Genomic DNA, 26,842 nt, shown 5'->3' on the forward strand with positions numbered 1-26,842 from the left:
ACCGATCCAGGGATGACACTTATGCACAGAGATTTGACTGTTTGAGGTCAGATTGCTACAAGTTGGTATCAGATTCTAAATGTAGGACACGACCACTAAGTTAAGCCATATGCCACTCTTCTCTACCCATTTATGACTCCTCTCCCTTTTTCCACTATAGGATGGCGGACTCAAGGAACAAGTTTGCACAACCGGATGAAGACACACCTTTTGGACGACACTTGAAGGAAGTCACTAGGTACCTAAACATCGGAATACCAAGCTTCATCGGGACCTACACCGACACTTTACCAGAAGAGGAGCGTTGGATGATTCTAGTTCAAGTTCCAGGAAGGACATTCATGCTAGTTACTGAGCCCATAGAATTTTCCTTTGATGCACCAACTTGGAGTCTAGGAAAGAGCATGACAGCCCACATCGCCATGGGACGCATCAGCGAAGTTTGTAAGAAGGATCTTAAGGACACCATCTACCATATGTGGGCGCCGAGATGAGCAATGGGAGATGATCAGCACCAAGAGGGACAGGTCCATTGTAGCTTTCATCCAGGAGTTAAAGCAGCACATTCGTCGCCAGGAGAACCAGATGTGCGCAAGCATGATAGATCTGAAGAAGTTGATGACTAGGAACATGGAGCTTGAAGAGGAACTCAAGTCTACATGCGACAGATATGAGGAGGAAATCACAATACTAGTGGAGAAGAATGACGACCAGACAAGGAAGCTAGGAGTATTCATGGGAGACCCCGCACCAGGAGGAGATGACGACCATCCTAAGGACTACATCATCATCGACGACACCGACTACAACCCCGACAGTAGTGATGATGATTACGAAGACAAAGCTGGAGCGGACATCATGGAGTCTTCCACCGATCAAAATTTCTAGTCGACCACCATATTATGGATTGTATGCCCTTGTTTGAATTGATTGGTGTGCTATGAATGTGTTTGTCTCATGTGCATATGGGTAGTGCCTTCTCACTAGACCTCACTCTATTCTAATCTCTTCGCTCTAAACCCATCAGATGCCTCCGAGACGTGACCCCGGATTTGTCTTCCCACCGGAGCTCGCTCAATTGATCCAACAGCAGAATACCATGATGCAGTTTCTAGTCCAGAACCAAGGCAACAACAACAACCCACTGCCACCACCTCCAGTTGACAACTTAGCTCATTTTCTGAGGTTGCAACCGCCGGTGTTTTCTAGTAGCACCAACCCAATAGTTGCTGATGACTGGCTCCATAGGAGTGGAAGGGAGTTGACCACCGCAGGTTGCACAGATGCAGAGAAGGTGCGTTTTGCCGCACATCAATTGGATGGACACGCAGCCTCATGGTGGGAGAATTGCACAGCCACTTTCCCCATAGCCAATGTCACTTGGGAGCAGTTTCAGCAAGCATTCCGCACTACACATGTCTCAACTGGATCTATGAGCATGAAGAAGCATGAGTTTCACAACTTACACCAGGGAAACCGCACTGTGGGGCAGTACGTGGATGAGTTCAGTAAGTTAGCCCGCTATGCCCCAGATGATGTGGCCACAGATGCTGCGAAGTAGGAGAAGTTTATGGAAGGGCTGAATGATGAGATGAGTATGCAGTTAATGGTGGCAACATTTTACAACTACCAGGAGTTGGTAGACAAGGCTCTTATGATTGAAGGGAAGCAGTAGCAGATTGAGAGCCGCAAAAGGAAGTATGGACAAGGGAAGTACAATTTAGGAGCTCAGCACAAGCCTCGTTTTACCCCGAACTCGGGAGGATATACCCATAAACATGGAGGCCACACGCACAATGGAGGAAGTTCGCATAACCATAGTGGCTCTAAGAATGGAAATGCGAATGGAGTAGGTAGTAACCAGAACCGCTCTAACCCGGCCACACCCGCCAAGAAGGACCAAAGTCACATTACTTGTTTCAAGTGCGGGAAGACTGGACATTATGCCAATGAGTGTTTTGAAGAAAAGAATGGAAATGACAATGGAAGCTCTGGGAAGAATCCCAACCCTTTCAATAGGGGACAAGTGAACCACATGAACGTAGAGGAGGTTGAAGAGCAGCCAGATGCAGTTATTGGTAAGTTTTTGGTTAAGTCATTTACTGCAATCGTTCTTTTTGATACTGGTGCATCGTATTCATACATATCAAGGGGATTAGTGGATAAGTATAAGTTGCCCACTAAAGTTCTTAGGACACCTATGTTAGTAAGCTTGCCAGGAGTGGAGTATATGGCAAGCCAAGGATGTTTTCAGATGCCCTTGACCATAGATAGGCATGTTTTCCCCTCAGACCTAATAATTTTGGAGTCACAAGGATTGGATTTGATACTAGGCATGGATTGGTTATCGATGTATGGAGGAAACATCGATTGCGCCAGTAAGTCAATTCTGCTCACCACCCTAGAGGGAAAAAGGATTAAGTATGTATCTAGGCATGCGCCTAGGAGGACCCAAGTAAATTCCCTCTCGGGAGTTGTTCAGGAGGAAGTGCCTGTTGTGAAGGATTACCCAGATGTATTTCCAAGGGAATTACCAGGCATGCCGCCAGATCGAGACATTGAGTTTTTGATAGAGCCGTTGCCAGGCACCAGACCAATATCAAAGAAACCATACCGGATGCCCGCAAACGATCTGGAGGATATTAAGAAGCAGATTAAGGAGTTATTGGAGAAAGGATACATTCAACGGAGTTCATCACCATGGGGAGCCCCAGTGCTCTTGGTTGACAAGAAAGATGGATCTTTGAGAATGGTTGTTGATTATCGTGCATTGAATGAAGTAACGATCAAGAACAAGTACCTACTGCCGATGATCAATGGTTTGTTTGACCAGCCGCAAGGAGATAAAGTATTCTCCAAGATCGATCTGCGATCAAGATACCACCAGCTAAAGATCCGAGAACAGGATATACCTAAGACAGCCTTCACCACAAGGTACGGGCTATATGAGTATACGGTAATGTCATTTGGATTGACTAACGCCCTAGCCTATTTCATGAGTATGATGAATAAGGTGTTCATGGAATTTTTGGATAAGTTTGTAGTGGTGTTCATTGATGATATTTTGGTATACTCGAAGAATGAAGAGGAACACAAGGAGAATTTGCGTTTAGTTCTCAAGAAGCTCAGGGAACATCAACTATATGCCAAGTTCAGCAAATGTGAGTTTTGGTTGAAGGAAGTTGTATTCCTTGGACATGTTATATCAGAGAGGGTATAGCTGTAGACCCCACCAAGGTTTAGTCAGTCACCGATTGGATAGTACCCACCTCAGTAGGAGAGATCCGCAGTTTTCTTGGACTCGCGGGATATTACCGGGGATTCATTGAGAATTTTTCTAAGATTGTGAAGCCTATGACGGAGTTGTTGAAGAAGGACACCAAGTTCAAATGGATAGATGAATGTGAGGCAAGTTTTCAGGAGTTGAAGAAATGTTTGGTTACAGCCCCAGTGCTGATTTTGCCGGATATACGTAAGGATTTCCAAGTGTATTGCGATGCTTCTTGCTTAGGACTTGGAGGTGTACTCATGGAAGATGGAAGAGTGGTTTCATATGCCTCGCATCAGCTTCAACGACATGACTTGAATTATGCTACACATGGTTTGGAGTTGGCAGCCGTAGTGCATGCACTCAATACTTGGAGACACTTTCTTATTGGAAATCGATGTGATGTGTACACGGATCATAAGAGTTTGAAGTACATTTTCACACAGAAGGAGCTGAATCCCAGGCAAAGGAGATGGTTGGAGCTTATAAAGGATTATGATATGAAGTTGCACTATCATCCAGGCAGGCCAATGTCGTAGCAGACGCTTTGAGCCGAAAGAGTTATGCCAATACCCTTGTAAGCGGGGTATTTCTGCAGGAGTTAGTTGAAAATCTCAGGGAGCTTCGTTGGGAGATAGTACCTAGAGGTTTTGTCGCAACAATGGAGGTTCAGTCAACATTATTGGGAAAGATTCGAGAAGCTCAGAAGGATGATAAGGAAATTGCTGAGATAAAGGAGAAGATGAGCAAAGGAAAAGCCAAGGGTTTTCGTGAGGATGAGCACGACACCTTATGGGTTTAGGACCGTGTTTATGTACCCAATAATGCAAAGATCAGGGAGTTAATACTTCAGGAAGCTCATGACTCACCATACTCGATACACCCCAGAAACACCAAGATGTATTTGAATTTGAAGGAGCGTTTCTGGTGGACAGGAATGAAGAAGGATATTGCCGAGTATGTAGCCGTATGTGATGTATGTCAGAGAGTGAAGACAGAACATCAGAAGCCAGCAGGATTACTGCAGCCTATGCCGATACCCGAATGGAAGTGGGATAAGCTTGACATGGATTTCATCACCGGATTACCCAGGACCCGATCAGGATATGATTCAATCTAGGTAGTAGTGGATTGTTTGACCAAAGTAGCTCATTTTATCCCAGTGAAAACCACCTATACAAGTGCAAAGTTGGCCAAAATATATATGACCAGGATTGTATGTCTACGTGGAGTTCCAAGGACCATCGTATCAGATAGAGGGACACCGTTTACTTCAAAGTTCTGGCGCCAGCTGCACCAGACTTTGGGAACCAGACTAGAGTTTAGTACAACTTCTCATCCGCAGACAGATGGCCAGACCAAGAGAGTCAATCAGATTCTGGAGGACATGTTGAGAGCCTGTGCGCTAGATTAGGGATCTAGTTGGGATGATAATTTGGCCTACACGGAGTTCTCATACAACAACAACTACCAAGCCAGTTTGAAGATGGCACCTTTCAAAGCTTTGTATGGAAGAAGGTGCAGGACACCGTTGATGTGGGATGAAGTTGGAGACAAATAGTTGTTTGGACCAGATATGATTAAAGAGTCCGAAGAGAAGGTTAAGTTGATTCGCGACAGACTAAAGGTAGCTCAGTCCAGGCAAAAGAGTTATGCAGACTCAAAACACAAGGAGGTAGTTTACGAAATCGGAGATAGAGCATATCTTCGTGTGTCACCCCTCCGAGGAGTTAAAGGAAACTTAGCCCCAATATTTGTAGGACCATACCGAGTTTTGGAACGTATGGGATAAGTGGCCTACAAGTTGGAGTTACCCGAAGGACTGTCAAGAGTTCATGATGTGTTTCACGTTTCCCAGTTGAAGAAGTGCCATGCTGAGATGGACGATATTCCTCTGAGAGATACAATGCCCCTGGAAGCAATACAATTGGATAGTGATTTGACTTACAAGGAGAAACCAGTCAAGATTCTCGAGTTTGCCAGTCGTGTTACACGCAACAAGGCTATCAAGTTCTGCAAAGTTCAGTGGAGCCACCATACCGAGGAGGAAGCCACCTGGGAGCGAGAGGAAGACCTACGGAAAGACCACCCACACCTATTTTCTAGCCAACCTGAATCTCGAGGGCGAGATTCATCTTAAGGGGGGGGGGTAGGTTTTGTAACATCCCAAATTTTCGATTTGGAATGTTATACATAGGTCATCATATGCATATCATATTTTATTTGCATTTTTAGGTTGATCCTAGAAATTCTAAGCAACTCAAGGACCGACGGAGAGAGTTGGGGATTTCACTATTTTCATATTTGAATTTTTCTTAAATTTTGAAAAGATGATCATTTTGGTTTTAATTATTTTTTCCAAATATTTTCAATATCAAAATAAATGATAGGAGATAAAAGGACTTCTCCAAAATAAAGAGAAATATTGGAGGAAAAATATTAAAATCAAATAATTAATTTATTTGGATTTTATTGCTATTTTATTTGAATTATAAAGGTATGCATTATTTTCAAAATTTGCATTTTAGACCAGAAAAATGTTCACTTTGTTCTAAATATTTTATTTAGATGGTGAAAATTGTTTTTGGCATTTTTAGAATTTTTGAAATATTTTTTAAGGATTTTTTCCTTTTCGGTGGAATTTATTTAAAAGAAGTTTCCTGGACCGACCTGGGCCAAAGGCCCAGCCGGCCCGCTGCGCGCCACCTTCCTCGCCGAGCACCACCGTGCCCGCGGCGGACTCCGCACAGAGTCCGGCTCTGAGCCACCCCGTCGCCCCCTGCCCCAAGCCACCACCCCCTCAGGCCCCTTTAAAACCCCAGCCGCCGCCCCTCGTCCCCCACACCGCCCCACACCCCCACCACCATTGCCTGCACCGCACGCCGCCCCGTGCTGCTGCTGCTTCGCTGCCGCCGCCGCTCAACCGCCGTCCCGCGCCGACCCCGCCGCCTCGCCGAGCCACCCGCGCGCCGGAGCCGTCGCCCCGCCCGCCGGATCGCGCCATCTCGCCGCCGCCGTTGACCTCGTCGTCGCCACTGGTTTTTTTCGGTTTAGGTATAAAACCGTTTGGTTTTTATAAACCCTAATTCTGTTTGTGTTCTTGGTTTTCTTCAGTTAGTGTTATTTTACGAACATTCGTTCGTTAGTTCGTTTTAACGGACGAATCCGTTCGTTTGCCTCTGTTAGCGAACGTTCGCGCCGTAGTTTTTTCTTTTATTTCATTTTTCGGTCAGGGACCTATCCGTGATTATTTTTATCGTAGATTAGCCCCTAATCTTCAAACCCTCGCAACTTTTTAACCATTATCCAAAATCTTCGTCTCGAGCCCCGCTTTGCAGTTAAACAACTTGAACATGGTTTTGACAATTTGAAATTTGGTTTCAAGCAGATTTGAATCGAAGTTCTTTCGATCGTAGTTTCATTTCTGTAGCTCCGATTTGATCGATTCTTTTTGCAAATCGAAGCTCAGTTGAACTTTCAGATTGGATCTTCTTATTGGAGTTTTACCCTTGCATCTATGCTTGAGTGATTATGTATGCTATTGTTTGTTTACGATAGAATACCCGGAGTGCGAAGCATGCTACTACGAGTCTCTAGGTTTTGCAGATTGTCAGCAATGTAAGTAACACTTTGATATTACCCCTTTATTACCCAGTTTTTATCCATTAGTTACAATCTTCAAACATTGCATGAGTAGGATCCTTTAACATGTGGGTTTGGGAAGTAGATGATGAGGTAGAACCTATTGCCCTTTTATTATCAAACCCTTGGGAGTTACTTCTACGTTGTGCTTAGGTTGCCATGCTATGCTCGTAGACGTGGTTTGGTTTGAGTGATCCATGATAGATGTGAGATTGTTAATTAATGGTTAACTTAAGGTGGCTACTTAAATACACATCTGGGTGGATTGGTTGCAGGCACCTGGGGATATACCAGTGTAGTCTTTTGGTTCGCCACCCAGGCTCAAAGGGATCATAAGATTATTCATGCTAGGAACTTCTGTGTGCAGCCACAAGCTATTATGGGCTCTAGCATAGTTGAGTATGTTGCATGACCTCTTTAAGTTGTGGGCTAGCAGATGTAGGGGAAAGTAGGTGTAACTATCCACCCAGAGTAAAGAGTTAATGTTTCTGAAAGACTGTGTCTCGGTCATCCATTTCTCAAACACCCTGTAGTGCGAGAAATCCAACGGAGGTGACCGAGTCTTGTGGGGAAAAGTGCGCAAACCTCTGCAGAGTGTACAAACTAATTATGGTTAGTCGTGTCTCCGGTTATGGCCATCTTGAGTATCTAGTTCTTGAATCATCATGTTGATCTAATCACTCTTGTTAACTACTATTTAATTGGCATTGAGATGGGGTTACCATTCTCAATGTTTATCACCTACCATGATAGTTAAACAAAATATATTCCTTTGTTGTAGGGAAAAATTGGCTTTTCGCAAAAACATTGTAACTATAGAGCCTCCACCAGCCTTATATGCATGTAGTGATAGCATTTACTTGTTCATTGCTATATTGTGTTATCTTGCCAGCATATTCCATGTGCTAACCCGTTTTGGGCTGCAACATATCATGTTGCAGACTTTTTAGAGAAAGAGTAAGGTGCGCTAGGTCGTTTGTCGTGCACTCGGCTATGCCGTTGGAGTTGATGGACTCACTTTATCTTCCAAGCCTTCCGCTATTATCTTATTTAGATGGCCTTAAGCCATATTATTGTATTAAGTTCTCTCTTGAGACTATCGATGTAATAAGTGTGTGATTGCTACTCTGTTATAAATCCTTCGAAGTACTCTGTGTGTCAGCATTACGATCCAGGGATGACACTTATGCACAGAGATTTGATTGTTTGAGGTCAGATCTCTACACTTATATAGTGTACTATATATATTGTATTATGAACTGAGCTCCGGTGCCTTAACTGCACCAGCCTTTGGCTGTATGACAGGTGGGCCAGCCACATTTTGGGCCCACTGATACGTCTCCAACGTATCTATAATTTTTGATTGCTCCATGCTATATTATCTACTGTTTTAGACATTATTGGGCTTTATTTTCCACTTTTATATTATTTTTGGGACTAACCTATTAACCGGAGGCCCAGCCCAGAATTGTTGTTTTTTGCCTGTTTTAGGGTTTCGAAGAAAAGGAATATCAAACGGAGTCCAAACGGAATGAAACCTTCGGAAACATGATTTTCTCATCAGATAAGATCCAGGAGACTTGGACCCTCCGTCAAGAAAGCCACGAGGTGCTCACGAGGGTAGGGGGAGCCCCCCCTAGGGAGCGCCCCCTGCCTGGTGGGCCCCTCGAAGCTCCACCGACGTACTTCTTCCTCCTATATATATATATCCACGTACCCCCAAACGATCGGGGACGGAGCCAAAAAGCTAATTCCACCGCCGCAACTTTCTGTATCCACGAGATCCCATCTCGGGTCCTGTTTCGGAGCTCCGCCGGAGGGGGCATCGATCACGGAGGGCTTCTACATCATCATCCAAGCCCCTCCGATGAAGTGTGAGTAGTTTACTTCAGACCTACGGGTCCATAGCTAGTAGCTAGATGGCTTCTTCTCTCTTATTGGATCTCAATACAATGTTCTCCCCCTCTCTCATGGAGATCTATTCGATGTAATCTCCTTTTTGCGGTGTGTTTGTTGAGACCGATGAATTGTGGGTTTATGATCAAGTCTATCTATGAATAATATTTGAATCTTCTCTGAATTCTTTTATGTATGATTGGTTATCTTTGCAAGTCTCTTCGAATTATCAGTTTGGTTTGGCCTACTAGATTGGTTGTTCTTGCCATGGGAGAAGTGCTTAGCTTTGGGTTCAATCTTGCGGTGTCCTTTCCCAGTGACAAAAGGGGCAGCAAGGAACGTATTGTATTGTTGCCATCGAGGATAACAAGATGGGGTTGTTATCATATTGCATGAAACTATCCCTCTACATCATGTCATCTTGCTGAAGGCATTACTCTGTTTTTAACTCAATACTCTAGATGCATGCTGGATAGCGGTCGATGAGTGGAGTAATAGTAGTAGATGCAGAATCGTTTAGGTCTACTTGTCTCAGACGTGATGCCTATATACATGATCATACCTAGATATTCTCATAACTATGCTCAATTCTATCAATTGCTCAACAGTAATTTGTTCATCCACCGTAGAATACTTATGCTCTTGAGAGAAGCCACTAGTGAAACCTATGGCCCCCGGGTCTCTTTCTCATCATATCAATCTCCATCACTTTACTATTGCTTTGCTTTTACTTTGTTTTTACTTTATTTATTTTGCATCTCTATGCCAAAAATACCAAAAAAAATATTATTTATTATCTCTATCAGATCTCACTTTCGTAAGTGACCATGAAGGGATTGACAACCCCTAAGCGCGTTGCTTGCGTTGAGCTATTGTTTTTGTGTAGGTACGAGGGACTCGAGCGTAGCCTCCTACTGGATTGATACCTTGGTTCTCAAAAACTGAGGGAAATACTTACGCTACTTTGCTGCATCATCACTTCCTCTTCGGGGAAATCCAATGCAGTGCTCAAGAGGTAGCACCCACCTGTCATACACCCAAAGGCAGGTGCACTAAGTCAATGAAGCTACGTCCATATAGTACTCGTGTATACTACTAATATATAGCGGAGTGGTTTTCTTATTCTCTCCATAGCAATCGTTTTAAATTGTGTATGTACGAAAGAAAACTCTTTATTTAACGTACCAGTGAAGAAAACTAAGTACTTCCGATGAACTAATAACGATCCACGCATCCTGGACGCACTTCCTGTCCTTCACGTGCGGTACACATCACACTTATCTAGGCAAAATAGATGATGTGGCATGTAATTAATGAATAAAGAGAGCCATGTGGTAACATAGATAGTTAGTGTAACGTCACATATATCAAGAACAGATGAGTCTTCAACCTAATAAATGAAGTGATGCATGACACAACACATATGTTACTACCCACTATGGAGGTAGTAACATAGACTAAGTAACATATGCATGTTACTACTCTAAGTTACTCCCCACTGTGACTAGTCTAAGTGAACAACCACACATGCACCAAATTATCGGGAACGTATGAGAGTGTGTACAAATAAAGAATTTTAATTTCAATTATCGGGAAGGTTTGAGAGTATGTACTGTTTGCCCTCTCTCAATAATTATGGTTTGTTGTGTTCGGCCTAAACTTGGTCAAACTTTACAAAGTTTGACTTCAATCAAATCTAATATGCAGAGTAAATAAAAATGGAGGGCTACTACGTCCATCTGGGTTTTTAGTTGACACCATTTTTTAATCAAAGTTAATAGCTGGACAAATAAAATTACAAGGGAGCTGAAGACAAAGTTGTGAGAAGGCTTAGAAATCAATACAAAACATATGCTCATAGTACCAACATCGATCCTTCTTCGAGGAAACATTTGGTTCATAGCCAATTGTGTGATAAAATTGCACCAACGTGAAAGACGACTGCATATCCAACGCAAGCAACGTGAACTGATGAAGGATATCATCTTTGTGGGTAACAAGCAAAGAGAACTGATGGAAGACAACTTGTTTTTCATGGAAAATCAACCAGCTTCACCAGCCGACGCAACCATGAGGCGCAACCATGAGCATCGATAGGTCATCGTGGTGATACATCATCCATTTGTCATCAAGTTTGGGTGAGGCACCTATGAATTTCGGCAAATCCTCACTGTGGTCTATTTCTTCTCATTAATCAAGTTTGAGGAAGGAAGAACCACGTGCAGAGGACAGTGAGGCAGAACAATAATGGCCATCCAATTTTGTGCAGTTCCACTAAAATTGAGGAAGGCATGCCCGGATATGGAGATAGGCATCATTGTTTGTAAAAATATAAAAAAGGGATATAGTGTTGTTACTTTGTTTTGGCAGTGGTACAAGATTAACGACATTTAGAGCATGTGTATATTTGGACGACCATATAGACAAGCTGTTGGACGCCTGTTTTCGGCTCACGTCGTGGAAAACGAGTATAGACATCCATATAGACAAGCTATTGGAGATGCTCTAAACCAGGATACCCGAGAAAAAACATTTCTTCATTTAACCAGTGATAGTATTAGATTAGCAGCAGCAATAGGAGCATATGCACAATGACCGCACAACCACCATGTACTTTTTGTCGAAACAACATGTATACCTCCACCGAGGCATAAATCAGGACAACTTTTTGAGTGGCATTTCCTCTATCATAGTAGGTGATGTTGGACCAGCCGACGAACCCTAGCTACTATACATGGGGAGCTAGGGGGTAGTCGCATAGAAGAAAACCTGCATGCAGCAACCTAGGGAGCTGGACCAGTACAAGAAGTTATATCTCAGGTGGGCGAGATGTCGCTTAGGCGGGCGGGCGGGATCTGCCCACATGACGACAGCGAACAAGGGCGCGGAGGACCTTCGTCCGCACTGGCTCCGAGAGGACTGTGTGCATCGGCTTCCTCTATCACTGACGGCGACAATGTCAACGCTGCACCTCCTCATCTCCCGCAGCGGACGGGATTCGGCCGGATCTGTGACCACCGGTGAGGAGAGAGATAGAGTGGACACAGTCATCTTGTTTTGATATGGAGAAGGTGAGAGAGCGAGACGAGAGAAACCCTATCAAACCAGAGGCTATATATACAATGGAGTAAAAAAATCTCTCCATAGCAGTGGTTTTAAATAGAATACGCGTGTTCCCGAAAAAAGAAACAAAAAGTGGCGGACAATTTTTAATGTACCTGCTACCTCTTGAGCACTGCGTTGGTTTTCCCTTGAAGAGGAAAGGATGATGTAGCAAAGTAGCGTAAGTATTTCCCTCATTTTTTGAGAACCAAGGTATCAATCCAGTAGTAGGCCACACGCAAGTCCCTCGTACCTACACAAACAAATAAGAACCTCGCAACCAACGCGATAAAGGGGTTGTGAATCCCTTCACGTTCACTTACAAGAGTGAGATTTGATAGAGATAATAGTGATAAGATAAATATTTTTGGTATTTCTACGATATAGATTGAAAGTAAAGATTGCAAAGTAAAATAGATTGGAAACTTATATGATGGAAAATAGACCCGGGGGCCATAGGTTTCACTAGTGGCTTCTCTCAAGATAGCATAAGTATTACGGTGGGTGAACAAATTACTGTCGAGCAATTGATAGAAAAGCAAATAATTATGAGAATATCTAGGCATGATCATGTATATAGGCATCAGGTCCGCGACAAGTAGACCGACTCCTGCCTGCATCTACTACTATTGCTCCACACATCGACTGCTATCCAGCATGCATCTAGAGTATTAAGTTCATAAGAACAGGGTAACACATTAGGTAAGATGACATGATGTAGAGGGATAAACTCAAGCAATATGATATAAACCCCATCTTTTTATCCCCGATGGCAACAATACAATACGTGTCGTTTCCCTTTCTGTCACTGGGATCGAGCACCACAAGATTGAACCCAAAGCTAAGCACTTCTCCCATTGCAAGAAAGATCAATCTAGTAGGCCAAACCAAACTAATAATTCAAAGAGACTTGCAAAGATAACCAATCATGCATAAAAGAATCCAGAGAAGAATCAAATATTGTTCATAGATAGACTTGATCATAAACCCACAATTCATCGGATCTCGACAAATGCACCGCAAAAAGAGTTGCATCGAATAGATCTCCAAGAAGATCGAGGAGAACTTTGTATTGAGATTCAAGAGGCCATCTAGCTAATAACTATGGACCCGAAGGTCTGAAGTAAACTACTCACACATCATCCGGGGGGCATGCAGTTGATGTAGAGGCCCTCCGTGATCGATGCCCCCTCCAGCGGAGCTCCGGAAAAGGCCCCAAGATGGGAATAGGGTTTCATGGTGCTCCTGGATGTTTTCGGGGTATGTGAGCATATATAGGAGGAAGAAGTAGGTCGGTTGAGCCACGAGGGGCCCACGAGGGGGAGGGCGTGCCCAGGGGGTAGGCGCGCCCCTGCCTCGTGGACACCTCGTTCGTTTCTTGACGTCCACTCCAAGTCCTCTGGATCATATTTGTTCCAAAAATCACGCTCCCGAAGGTTTCATTCCGTTTGGACTCCGTTTGATATTCCTTTTCTATGAAACAATGAAATTGGCAAAAAAACAGCAATTTGCACTGGGCCTTGGGTTAATAGGTTAGTCCCAAAAATAATATAAAAGTTTAAAATAAAGCCCATTAACATCCAAAACAGATAATATAATAGCATGGAACAATTAAACAATTATAGATACATTAGAGACGTATCAAGCATCCCCAAGCTTAATTCCTGCTCGTCCTCGACTAGGTAAATGACAAAAACAGAATTTTTAATGTGGAATGCTTTCTAGTATGTTCTTCAATGTATTTTTCTCTATTGTGTCATGAATGTTCATATCCGAAAGATTCAAGATAAAATTTTATTGTTGACAGAGAAATAGTAATACTCCAAGTATGCTAATCAAGCAATTATGTCTTATCAAAATAACATAGCCAAAGAAAACTTGTCCCTACAAAATCATATAGTTTGGCCATGCTTCATTTTTGTCACACAAAATGCTCTCATCATGGACAACCCCGATGACAAGACAAGCAATTGTTTCATACTTAGCCTTTTCAAACTCTTTCAACTTTTACGCAATATATGAGCGCGAGCTATGAACATAGCACTATGGGTGGAATAGAATATGATGATTGAGGTTGTGTGAGAAGAAAAAAAGGGAGAAAGTCTCACATTGACACGGCTAATCAATGGGCTATGGAGATGCCCACCGATTAATGTCAATGCAAGGAGTAGGGATTGCCATGCAACAGATGCACTAGAGCTATAAATATATGAAAGCTCATCAAAGTAACTAAGTGGGTGTGCATCCAACTTGCCTGCTCACGAAAACCTAGGGCATTTGAGGAAGCCCATCATTGGAATATACAAGCCAAGTTCTATAATGAAAAATTCCCACTAGTATATGAAAGTGACCAAATAAGAGACTCTATATCATGAAGATCATGGTGCTACTTTGAAGCACAAGTGTGGAAAAAGGATAATAACATTGTCCCTTCTCTCTTTTTCTCTCTTTTTTTGTTTGGGCCTTCTTTTATTTTTTTATTGCCTCTTTTTTGTTTTTATTTTTATTTTTCGTCCAGAGTCTCATCCCGACTTGTGGGGGAATCATAGTCTCCATAATCCTTTCCTCACATGGGACAATGCTCTAATGATGATCATCACACTTCTATTTACTTACAACTCGATACTTAGAACAAAATATGACTCCATGTGAATGCCTCCGGTGGTGTACCGGGATTGCGATGAATCAAGACTAACATGTATGAAAAATTAAGCATGGTGGCTTTGCCACAAATACGATGTCAACTACATGATCATGCAAAGCAATATGGCAATGATGATGCGTGTCATAATAAATGGAACAGTGGAAAGTTGCATGGCAATATATCTCGGAATGGCTATGGAAATGCCATAATATGAAGGTATGGTGGCTGTTTTGAGGAAGATATAAGGAGGCTTATGTGTGATAGAGCGTATCATATCACAGGGTTTGGATGCACTGGCGAAGTTTGCACCAACTCTCAAGGTGAGAAAGGGCAATGCACGGTACCGAAGAGGCTAGCAATGATGGAAGGGTGAGAGTGCATATAATCCATGGACTCAACATTAGTCATAAAGAACTCACATACTTATTGCAAAAATCTACAAGTCATCAAAACCAAGCACTACGCGCATCCTCCTAGGGGGATAGATTGGTAGGAAAAGACCATGGCTCGTCCCAGACCGTCACTCATAAGGAAAGCAATCAAAGAACACCCCATGCTTCAAATTTGTCACACAACGTTTACCATACGTGCATGCTACGGGACTTGCCAACTTCAACACAAGTATTCATCAATTTCACAATTACTCAACTAGCACACCTCTAATATTACCACCTTTATATCTCAAAACAACTATCAAGCATCCAACTTCTCTTAGCATTTAAAATTTATAATCTAAGTAATTTACCATGCTGTTCTAAAGGACTCTCAAAATGATATTTGAAGCATGAGAGATCAATTATTTCTATAAAATAGAACCACCGCCGTGCTCTAAAAGATATAAGCGAAGCACTAGAGCAAAAATTATCCAACTCAAAAGATATAAGTGAAGCACATAGAGTATTCTAATAAATTCCAATTCATATGTGTCTATCCCAAAAGGTGTGTATAGAAAGGATGGTTGTGGTAAAATAAAAATCAAAGACTTAAATCATACAAGACGCTCCAAGCAAAACACATATCATGTGGCAAATAAAAATATAGCTCCAAGTAAAGTTACTGATGGACGAAGACGAAAGAGGGGATGCCTTCCGGGGCATCCCCAAGCTTAGTATTTTGGCTTGTACTTGGATTTTACCTTGGGGTGCCTTGGTCATCCCCAAGCTTAGGCTCTTGCCACTCCTTGTTCGATAATCCATCAAATCTTTACCCAAAACTTGAAAACTTCACAACACAAAACTTAAAAGAAAAACTCGTGAGCTCTGTTAGTAAAAGAAAACAAACCACCACTTCAAGGTATAATGAAATCATTCTTTATTTATATTGGTGTTAAACCTACTGTATTCCAACTTTTCTATGGTACATAAACTCCATTACTAGCCATAGATTCATCAAAATAAGCAAACAACACACAAAAAATAGAATCTGTCAAAAACAGAAGTGTCTGTAGTAATCTGAAGGTTTTGAATACTTATGGAACCCAAAAAATTCTAAAATAAATTTCTGGACGTGAGAAATTTATCTATTAATCATATTCAAAAAGAATTAACTAAATATCTCTCTCCAGTAAAAACTAGCAGCCAATCTCGTGAGCACTAAAGTTTCTGTGTTTACAGCAAGATTGCAAAGACTTTCCCCAAGTCTTCCCAAAGGTTCTACTTGGCACAAACACTAATTAAAAGCATAAAACGACATCTAAACAGAGGCTAGATGAATTATTTCTTATGCTAAACAGAATCAAAAAGCAAGAAACAAAAATAAAATTGGGTTGCCTCCCAACAAGCGCTATCGTTTAACGCCCCTATCTAGGCATAAAAGTAAGGATAGATCTAGGTATTATCATCTTTGGTATGCAATTCTTCAATAGAACACTTATAACCCTTAGGAGTTTCCTTCTCTCTATTAATGATTAAGCTCCTAGGAAAGAAATCAAGAAAATCATTTGTAGCAAAAGGTTCCTTAATGATAGTGAGAAAGTTGGGGTGAACACTAATGGATTTGAGATCCGCATTTTCCTTACTAGAAGTTTCACCCTTATTTTCAGGAAAGTACATTATTTTGGCTACTTTGCTAGGACGATTTGAAGTGTTCCTTACGGCAAAAAAGCGAACCCCAAGTTGGTAATAATTCCCTCAAGTTTATCAATTCTAGTAGAATCTTGGTCTATTCTTTCATTAACCACATGTTCTTTTTCTTTAAAACTTTTTAGAGTAACTCCTACCTTAGATCCATATTGGGTAACTTGGTTGTGGATCTTTTTATCCAAATTCTCAATCAATTCAACAGTGGCAAATTTATTTTCAATAATGTCGAGCCTTTGCATAACATGTTCCAAAGTTAACATAGCTCCATTAACCAAGAGAGGTGGTGTGCCAAACAAATCTATCATAGTGTTATAAGAATCAAAAGTGTGGCTACCCAAGAAATTTCCTCCGGTAATGGTTTCAAGAATATATCTATTCCAAGGGATGATGCCTACATAAAAATTGCGAAGAAGAACGGAAGTAGATTGCTTCCTAGTAGATCTATTTTGCGCATTGCAAATTCTGAACCAAGCATCTTTTAGATTTTCTCCCTCCCTTTGTTTAAAATTAAGGACCTGATTCTCGGGAGACAAAGGAGTATATAAAGGACTAGCCATAACGGTGAAGCAAGTGAAAGAAAAGGCGAATGAAAAAGAGGGCGAATAAAATGGCAAGGGTGAAGTGGGGGAGAGGAAAACGAGAGGCAAATGGCAAATAATGTAATGCGAGGGATAAGAGTTTGTGATGGGTACTTGGTATGCCTTGACTTGTGCGTAGACTCCTCGGCAACGGCGCCAGAAATCCTTCTTGCTACCTCTTGGGCACTGCGTTGGTTTTCCCTTGAAGAGGAAAGGGTGATGCAACAAAGTAGCGTAAGTATTTCCCTCAGTTTTTGAGAACCAAGGTACCAATCCAGTAGGAGGCCACACACATGTCCCTCGTACCTACACAAACAAATAAGAACCTCGCAACCAATGCGATAAAGGGGTTGTCAATCCCTTCACGTTCACTTACGAGAGTGAGATATGATAGAGATAATAGTGATAAGATAAATATTTTTGGTATTTTTATGATATACATTGAAAGTAAAATAGATTGGAAACTTATATGATGGAAAATAGACTCGGGGGCCATAGGTTTCACTAGTGGCTTCTCTCAAGATAGCATAAGTATTATGGGGGGTGAACAAATTACTGTCGAGCAATTGATAGAAAAGCGAATAATTATGAAAATATCTAGGCATTATCATGTATATATGCATCACGTCCGTGACAAGTAGACCGACTCCTGCCTGCATCTACTACTATTACTCCACACATCGACCGCTATCTAGCATGCATCTAGAGTATTAAGTTCATTAGAACAGAGTAGCGCATTAGGTAAGATGACATGATGTAGAGGGATAAACTCAAGCAATATGATATAAACCCCATCTTTTTATCCTCGATGGCAACAATACAATACGTGTCGTTTCCCTTTCTGTCACTAGGATCGATGTAACGCCCTCGATGCGGCTATATCTCCCACGTGTCGAAGCACGACTTAAAGGCATAACCGCATTGAAAGCAATGCCACAAGTGAGGTAATCTTCGCAACAACCCATGTAATACATAAGGGAAAGAGATACATAGTTGGCTTATAATCGCCACTTCACACAATTACATGAATAAAGCATTACATCATCCAGATACAATCAAGGTCCGACTACGGAACCAAAATAAAAGAAGACTACCCCAAATGCTACATAGATCCCCGATCGACCCCAACTGGGCTCCACTACTGATCAACTGGAAACGGAAACGACACAAAGGAGAATATCTTCATTAAGCTCCTCCTTGAGCTTGGTTGCGTCATCTGCATGGTTCACGGCACCTGCAAGCTGGTTTTGGAAGTATCTGTGAGTCACGGGGACTCAGCAATCTCACTCCCTCACGATCAAGACTATTTAAGCTTATGGGTAAGGTAAAAGTTATGAGGTGCAGCTGCAGCAAGCGACTAGCATATATGGTGGCTAACAATGCAAAAGAGAGCGAGAAGAGAAGGCAAAAGCACGGTCGAGAAACTATGATCAAGAAGTGATCCTAGAACAACCTACATCAAGCATAACTCCAACACCGTGTTCACTTCCCGGACCCCGCCGAGAAGAGACCATCACGGTAACACACACGGTTGATGTATTTTAATTAAGATCAACTTCAGGTTTTCTACAACCGGACATTAACAAATTCCCATCTGCCCATAACCGCGGGCACGGCTTTTGAAAGTTCAAATCCCTGCAGGGGTGTCCCAACTTAGCCCATCACAAGCTCTCACGGTCAACGAAGGATATTCCTTCTAGCGGGAAGACCCGATCAGGCTCGGAATCCCAGTTACAAGACATCCTCGACAATGGTAAAACAAGTCCAGCAACACCGCCCGAATGTGCCAACAAATCCCGATAGGAGCTGCACATATCTCGTTCTCAGGGCACACTCAGATGAGCAGTCCGTACAACTAAAACCAGCCCTCGAGTTTCCCCGAGGTGGCGCTGCAAGGGGCTCTAGTTTGGACCAACACTCAGAGGAGCACTGGCCCCGGGGGGGTTAAAATAATGATGACCCTTGATCTGCAGAACCCAAGGGAAAGAAAAGGCTAGGTGGCAAATGGTAAAACCAAGGTTGGGCCTTGCTGGAGGAGTTTTATTCAAGGCGAACTGTCAAGGGGTTCCCATTATAACCCAACCGCGTAAGGAACGCAAAATCCGGGAACATAACACCAATATGACGGAAACTAGGGCGACAAGAGTGGAACAAAACACCAGGCATAAGGCCGAGCTTTCCACCCTTTACCAAGTATATAGATGCATTAATTAAATAAGAGATATTGTGATATCCCAACAAGTAAACATGTTCCAACAAGGAACAACATCTCCATGTTCCAACAAGGAACAAACTTCAATCTTCACGTGCAACTAACAACGCTATAAGAGGGGCTGAGCAAAGCGGTAACATAGCCAAACAACGGTTTTTGTAGGACAAGGGGGGTTAGAGGCTTGGTTCAACAATATGGGAGGCATGATAAGCAAGTGGTAGGTATCGTAGCATAGGCATAGCAAAAGAGCGAGCAACTAGCAAGCAAAGATAGAAGTGATTTCGAGGGTATGGTCATCTTGCTTGAAATCCCGCAAGGAAGAAGAATGAGTCCATGAAGAAGACAAACGGACGTAGACGAATGGGTCCTCACAAACGCGACGTTATTGGAACCAACCCGAAGAAGCAACACCTGAAAGAAGCACACAACATAGTAAACAACCAACACATGAACATGGTATGATATGCGGGATGCGGTATGTGATGGATATGCATGATTTGACAAGGAATGATTGAAACTGGCCTCAACTTGGAAATCCAAGAGTGCCACTGGAAAGGTGAGGTGATTTCGGTTGAAATCGATATAAAGATCACCGGAATCAGATGCACGGTTTGGAAATGGCAAGCAAAACAAATATGGCACCGGTCTGCAATAAACAACAAGTGACCAACTAAATGCATCAAGATAAATATGCTACAACACTCAAACATGGAAACAAAATACATGACAGGGATCCACTCATGAATCTTGAGAAAAGATGAACACTGATCTACGGCTAATTCATCCATTAACAGGTTCATACAACCATGACAAAAGTGCAAATGATAACAGGTTTCAGACTTAGTGAAATTAACACAAGTCTGGAATTTATCATCGGGAAGCATACTTTAGAGCATGAAAACTACATGCTACAGGAACATATCATGACAAAGCAAGGCATGGCATGAAGCTACTCAAAGCACTTAACAAAAGTCTCTTAGTGAATTGAGCCAAAAGGGATCAGAACATACAATTGCAAGCATGTGAACATGGCAAAAACATAAACAGATTCAGACTTAGTGAAAAACTGGAGCATGCAAAACAGTTAACGATTAGGCATGTTTACGAGCTTGATGCACTCACTACAGAGCATTGCATGACAAACTAAGCATACACCCATCAATAATACATGGCATAGAAGCTATACATGGCAATAACAACAACATAGCATGCACGAATCAATAGCAACATCCTCGGCAAAATCGCTAAACATGTCAACAATCTGCCAGGATTATTGTATAGCAAAAGTAGAGCTTGATTGACTCAAGCTAGGGTGCTCCATGAATGCAAACAAAGACATGGATGGATAGAGCACCACAATGTTAACAAAACATCCTTACTGATCATCCTCAAAAGAGGCACGGATCACTAGGAAACAACATGAACATATGGCATAACGACAAAACAGAACAAGGACTTGGTGAAATTCTAAGTCCCTGAAATCAGCATTACCGATTACGCTACTTTGCAAGCTTGTGCTAGTCACCACCAAGATCACAAAAATACATGGCATACACCCCTGTAAAGATGGCATGGCATATAACAAAACACATGTAGAGCTCAGGATCATATCATGCACACATTAATCATGGCAAAAATGACAAAATGTCATTTGCTGAAACAGATCTGACAAATTCATCACATAGCCCTCTTCCAACAGCATTTCGGGCATCAAGATGAGCTCAAAAGAAAATGATGCAATGAGATGAAATGATGTACTCGTCGAGACGAACATTTTGATATGCTACACGCACGAATCGGAGCTACGCATGCAGAGATATGACATGTCAAAGTATGCATAAAAACATAGCAGATCTGGGGACTTGGAGAAATATTACCCCGCGGGAAAAGTCAACCCGGGACGGGGAGATCCGGGATGGGGTAGATCCGGTTTGGGGTGGCGCCGTTTGGTTCGGGACCGGGTGGATCTCATCCCACCCGGCAGGATCTGGGACAGGCAGCGGCGAGGTCGCCGGAGTGCGCCGGCGCGGTGCACGGAAGACGGGGCGGCGTGGAGGCGGTGATGGAACTCGGCCGGGGCGGCGGAAATCGCCGGAGGCGGTGGGCGAAGCCGGCGGAGGCGGCGCTCGGCATCTGCTGCAAGGCGGCGGCGCGGAGCGGCTCCGGCGGAGCTCGCTGGCGCGGGGTCAGGCCGGAGCAGGTGGTGGCGCTCGGCGGAGCGCGGCTCGCGGCAGGGCCGGTGAAGGGCGGCGGGGGCGGTGGAGATGCGGCTCTGCGGCGGTGGCGACACGGTCTGCGGCGGCGGCGCGCGCGGAAACCGATGCTGGCGGGAGGCGGCGGCGCAGCCAAGGCAAGTCGGCGGCCGGCGGCGAAGCGAGCGGGGCGGCCCGGCGAGTGCAGGCGGCGGGGTGCGCGGACGGGCGGCGGGCGCGGCGCTGGGCCCGCGGGCCGGACGCGGGCCTGGCGGGCCGCGGTGGGCGCGGGGCGGATGGGGGCTGAGGTGGCGGCGCCCCATTGGAGGAGGGAGGCGGCGGAGGTGATGTGGCGGCTCCCGATTGGCCGGAGTGATGTGGCGGCGGGGTGGACATGTCCGGCCGGCACGGGAGGAAGTGTCCGACGGCGCAGGGAGGAGCTTTTAGGGTTTCATCTACGCGAATTTCGGAGGGGATCACATATATATAGGTAGAGGGAGCTAGGAGAGTCCAAATGAGGTGCGGTTTTCGGCCACGCGATCGTGATCGAACGACCGACATGATGGAGGGGGTTTAGGTGGGTTTTGGGCCACTTTGGAAGGGTGTTTGGCTGCAACACACACGAGGCCTTTTCGGTCCCTCGGTTAACCGTTGGAGTATCAAACGAAGTTCAAATGGCACGGAACTTGATAGGCGGTCTACCGGTAGTAAACCAAGGCTGCATGACAAGTCTCAGTCCAATCCGAAAATGTTTAACACCCGCACACGAAAAAAAAGATAGAAAGGGACACGGGTGGCATAGGAGCGCTGGATTGCAAAACGGACAACGGGGAAAATGCTCGGATGCATGAGACGAACATGTATGCAAATGAAATGTACATGATGACATGATATGCAATGCATGACACGCAAGCAATGACAAGGCAACAACAGCGAATAACTGGAGGACACCTGGCACATCGGTCTCGGGGCGTTACAATCGAGCACCGCAAGATTGAAACCAAAGCTAAGCACTTCTCCCATTGCAAGAAAGATCAATCTAGTAGGCCAAACGAAACTAATAATTCGAAAATTGCAAAGATAACCAAACATGCATAAAAGATTTCGTAGAAGAATCAAATATTGTTCATAGATAGACTTGATCATAAACCCACAATTCATCGGATCTCGACAAACGCCCGCAAAAAGACTTACATCGAATAGATCTCCAAGAAGATTGAGGAGAACTTTGTATTGAGATTTAAAGAGAGAGAGAAGAAGCCATGTAGCTAATAACTATGGACCCGAAGGTCTGAAGTAAACTACTCACACATCATCCCAGGGCCATGGAGTTGATGTAGAGGCCCTCCGTGATCGATGCCCCCTCCGGCGGAGCTCCGGAAAAGGCCCTAAGATGGGATCTCTTGGGTGCAGAAGGTTGCGGCGGTGGAAATAGGGTTTCGTGGTGCTCCTGGATGTTTTTGGGGTATGTGAACATATATAGGAGGAAGAAGTAGGTCGGTTGAGCTACAAGGGGCCCACGAGGGGGGAGGTTGCGCCCCTACCTCGTGGACACCTCGTTCATTTCTTGACGTCCACTCCAATTCCTCTGGATCATGTTTGTTCCAAAAATCACGCTCCCGAAGGTTTCATTCCGTTTGGACTCCATTTTTTTGACAGAAAGACTGTAGGGGAACCCCCTATAGTATAATTGGTGCAACAAACCCAACTTGCAAGTACCATGCCTTGAACCTGGGTGGGTGGGAAGGCATCAGCCCCTTCCCACCACTAGGCTATGCCTTAGTCTGCGAAACACTCAAATAGGCAAAAAAAACTGTTATTTGCACTGGTCCTTGGGTTAATAGGTTAGTCCCAAAAATAATATAAAAGTGTAAAATAAAGCCCATTAACATCCAAAAGAGATAATATAATAGCATGGAACAATAAAAAATTATAGATACATTGGAGACGTATCAGTACCAAGAAGGAAAACTCGTTCAAAAAACATGCCCCCCCTTCCAGGTCGCGAGAGTCGTTGCGCACACACACATAGACATAGACATGCATATCCGCGTTTATGTAAAATTCCATCTCCATCTCCATCTCCATCTCCATCTCCAGTCATATTTGTCCAACTCGCACATTATTTACGTTGTTAATTATATACGTAGCAATATTAATGTACAACATCTCTTGTTTGGGGGCGTCCAAACCGCTGCCACGCCCGCTCCTGACCAACCCGAACCCTCTTCATCACTCGCGCGTGCTTCCCGCCCGAAACGGTCAGTGCCGCATTCATGCCCGACCACAGCGGACGCGACTTCTCCCTAGTGCCGGCATTGAAGCGGCGCGCCAGCCAAGAGAGCGTCGCCCGTGCCGCTTCCCGGTGCACGCGACTGCTCCGTGTTCATAGGTCGCAATAGCCGGCCACAACATGCATATAAAAAGTTCTTGGGAGTCCGTGCTACAGCTAGCTGTCCTCCCCCAACTCGAGAATCTCTTCTAGTAGTGCTAGTACTCCATGGCGCGATCCAATGACAAGCAGGCGGGAAAGTTATCGTATACTCGGTTTGCGATGAGTGGCATGCCGAGAAACTGTGTGGGGTCGAGCCGTGCAGGAGGGTGAGACACGAACGCGACAGACGTGATTTAAATGTTGGTTTTGCTCGATGGCGCGATCCAATGAAACAAAGCGTTGGTTTCTCTCTATTTCCATTTTTTCTCTGGAAAAACAGAAACTTTCCACTCCATTTTCATTCCTACTCCAAGGTTGCCCCGTTACAACATTCCATCAAATACAAAAGAAAATTAACACGCATGCTGATGCATCTCAATGATTCACAAATCATAGCCAATATTTACTTCACAACTAAAGACAAAAGTTGTGAGAGCATGTACGAAAGAAAAACTGCTGATGGGGTCACTACGACTTAAACCCTAAACCCTAAACATGATTTAGTTTCCTGGCTAGGTAGAACCTGTCGAAGGAAAGACGGTTGGCACCCTCAGAACATACGATGCTTTTGTGCAGTTCCACTAAAATCGAGTTGAGCATCCTTGATGGCAAAGATATTGAAGAAGTGTGATTAGAATAATAGTACTGGCACTAGGTCATGAGACATAAACTCATCACAAATAGAAGCCAGTAGAAGTAGAGAAAGATAGACATGGAGATGGAGCTACGTGGGGAGCTGCGGCAGTGGAGCAAGCCGGCTCCAAAAGGAAGATGTACTACCTGGGACGTCGGGATGTAGCTAGAAGGCTGGTTGGGAGGCGGCATCAGCCCATACCGCGGGGACCCCCAATTGGGACGCACCGACTGTGGGTTTTCTCCCTCGCCGATGTCGACCGCGTCTACGCAGAACATTGTTCCCTTCCCCAGCGGCGGGATCATGCCGGGTATGTGACCAGTGGTGTGGCCACCATCGTTCTATGCTTGTGAAGAGAGCAACCCAAGCAAGCAGGCTTGTAGCTTAGGCTCCTGCTAGTGTATATATAGTGGTTTTATTTTTCTCTCTGTATCAACCATTTTATATTGCGTATGTGTCATTGAAGAGTGAAATGATGGTTGCTTCTTCCGACTAACTTACTGTGTGATTTGACTGCTCCTTAGTGGCCCCTACACGTACTCCCTGATGTGTATGACCGTTCCTAAGTCTCACTTGTACTTATCTCTATTTTCTTGCATGACACATAGACAAGATGCACATAGAGGAATTTTTTTACTACACGTTTGTAACATCCCAAATTTTCAATTTGGAATGTTATACATTAGGTCATCATGCATATCATATATTATTTTGCTTTTGGTTTTGATCCTAGAAAATCCTAAGCAACTCAAGGACCCACGGAGAGAGTTGGGGATTTCGTTATTTACATATTTAAGTTTTCTCAAATTATGTAAACAGGATCATTTGATTTTATTTATTTTATCATCAATTATTTCTATTACAAAAATATGAGAGAGGGAATAAAATGAGTTTCCCAAAATATAGAAATATTGAGGATTTAATAAAAAAATCAAATAAGTTTTATTTCGGAGTTTTTCGGTATTTTTATTTGAATTTAGGAAAAATGCGCGTTTTTCAAAGTTGTAGTTTGGGCCCAGATAAATGTTCACTTTATCGGGCTTGATTTTAGGAACCCGGCAAAATTTATTTCGTGATTTTTGGAGTCCGTTTAGTATTTCTTTTTATTTTTATTCCAAGTGGATTTATATAAAAAAAACGCGAACCGACTACGGGCCGTATTCGGCCTGGACTCCGCCGGCTAAGGCTATAAAAGTCGCCGCCCCGGGGCCCGAAAGCCCAGCCGCCGCCGCCACCTAAACCCTAACCCTAGCTCCTGTCCCGCCGCCGCCGCCGCCGCCGGAGTTGCGCGCCTTTCGAGGTTCGCCACCGCCTCGTTTTCCGTGCACTTTTTTTTAAAAAAAAATTATGTTCGTCGTTTGTCTTTTTCGTCGGATTTTCCGCGGTTATTTTCTGATCGCGATTTCTGATCCGATTTTCGTTTTAGTATAACTTTTCGCTCGTCTATCGGAATCAGGCAATTCAAGCGCCTGGAGTTTCATCTCGAAACCCTCTTTCCGAATAATCAACTTAAACAAGTTTTTTCTACTATAAAATTTTCCCTAGATCCAGATTACCAGAACGAAGTTGTTTTCTTTCGCCGTTTGATTTCTTTCGCTTCGTTCGATTTGATTCTTTTTGCCAACCAGGGTTCTTAAGTTGAACTTTCTAGTTAGATCTCTTATTTGAGTTTTACCTGTGCATTAGATGAGTACTTATTGTATGCTTGTTGTTTGTCTACGATAGAATACCCGGAGTGCGCCGCCTGTTACTTCGAATCTCTAGGTTTCGCGGATCATCAGCAAGGCAAGTAACAGTTTGATCATACCTTTTCTGCAACCCAGTTTTATTGCATTAGATCAATCCTCACACATTGCATGATTAGGATCTAATTAAATTGTGGGATGGGAAGTAGATGAGGTAGTACCTATTACCTGTTTATTATCAAACCTTTGGGAATTACTTCTACGTTTGCTTATTAAGCCATGCTATGCTAGTAGACATGGATTGGGTGAGTGATATCCATGACAGATGTGAGATTGTTAATTAATGGTTTATCTAAGGTGGCAACCTAACACACATTTGGGTGGATTGAGGCACCTGGGGTTACCAGGACTTGCCTGTTTTTATTGGACCGCCACCCAGGCTCAAAGGGATCATGAGATTATTCATACTAGAAA

The sequence above is a fragment of the Triticum urartu genome, chromosome 4A (assembly GCF_056163025.1).
Source record: "Triticum urartu cultivar PI428250 chromosome 4A, HENAU_Tu73, whole genome shotgun sequence".
Classification (NCBI taxonomy): Eukaryota; Viridiplantae; Streptophyta; class Magnoliopsida; order Poales; family Poaceae; genus Triticum; species Triticum urartu.